Below are 1,401 nucleotides of genomic sequence, written 5' to 3' on the forward strand. Positions count from 1 at the left end.
ATCAGAAAAGAACCCAAGGGTGCTGGTGGACCGCCATCTGAACATGATTCTGAGTGTGCCCAGGTGGCCTGCATCAGAAATAGTGTTACCAGCAGGAGCAGGGAGGTGATTTTCTCTCTGTACTCATCCCTGGTGGGGCTGTACTTTGAGTTCTGTGTTCAGTTTTGGTCCCCTCACTACAAGAAAGACACTGAGGCTCTGGTGCATGATCAGAAAAGGGTGATGAAACTGGTGAGGGGTCTGGAGCACAAGAGTTATGAGGGATGGCTCTGGGAGCTGGGATTGTTTAATCTGGAGATGAGGAGGCTCAGGGGAGACCTCATTGCACTCTACAGCTACATGAAAGAAGTTTGCAGTGGGGTGGATATCAGCCTCTTTTCTCAGGTATTTGAAGAGAGCAGTAAGGTCTCCCCTCAACTTCCTCTTTCCCAGACTAAACAGCCCCAGTTCCCTTAGCTGCTCCTCATAGGGCATACATGTCACTTAGGGACACAGTTTAGTGTGCATGGTGGTGATGGATGATTGGGCTTGGATGATTTTAGAGGTCTTTTCCAATCTTAATGACTCTCTAATTCTGTGATCTGCTAGGTTGGTCCTGTTTTCTAAACAGGCAAGAGAAGAGGCATACCAAAAGGTTTTCAGCCACTCAGACTAAGCACTCTGTATATAGTGGCAGAAATGTAGGTAAGCACAAGAATTTTCATGCTAAACAAGGCCAAAAGGAAGTCTTTGGTGGTGCCAGCAGTGAATAAGTACTTAGTGTAGATGCTTGTCCTGAAATTACACTTTTCTGTTGGTCAAGGTTTTCAAACCAGAGGCAGGGGCTGGACTATACAAGGATACAGGAAAGCTATGGTCATGAGAAGCATCACAGTGCAGTCATGCTTGTAAGCAAGGGACTAAGAAGTCATGGTAGGAGGAAAATGAAGTACTGCTCTCCAGCTTTATTTAGCACTAACCATCAGAAAGATTTTCTGTTGCATACGGGATGCAAGAATTTCTTCAGGCGTTATCATCATTTTATGCATCAGAGAAAATGTGGGGGTGGCCTTGTGATGGACCTCCTCTGGCAAAGATGCAAGATGCCATTAACAGCAGCCAAATTCTGTGCTTTTTGTTGCCAATCCCAGAATTAAAAAGCCCTGAGTGAGCTCCTCTACCTCCCTCGGAAGAACACCAAAAGATTAACCCCTTCAGTTTTGAGGGGTTATAATAATATATTTATTATGGAAATATGGGACAGCATTTGTCCTGGGTGGCTGTTGCTGTGCTCCACCAGCTCACAAGGTATCTCACAAAGCTGACCAAGAGAGGTCCCTGTGCAGGCCAAGCGTCCATGTCAGCATTCCGGATTTAGCCAGAAAAAGTCATGAGTTAAAAAACAACAACAAGGAAAGACTA

The sequence above is a fragment of the Coturnix japonica genome, chromosome 1 (genome assembly GCF_001577835.2).
Source record: "Coturnix japonica isolate 7356 chromosome 1, Coturnix japonica 2.1, whole genome shotgun sequence".
Lineage (NCBI taxonomy): Eukaryota > Metazoa > Chordata > Aves > Galliformes > Phasianidae > Coturnix > Coturnix japonica.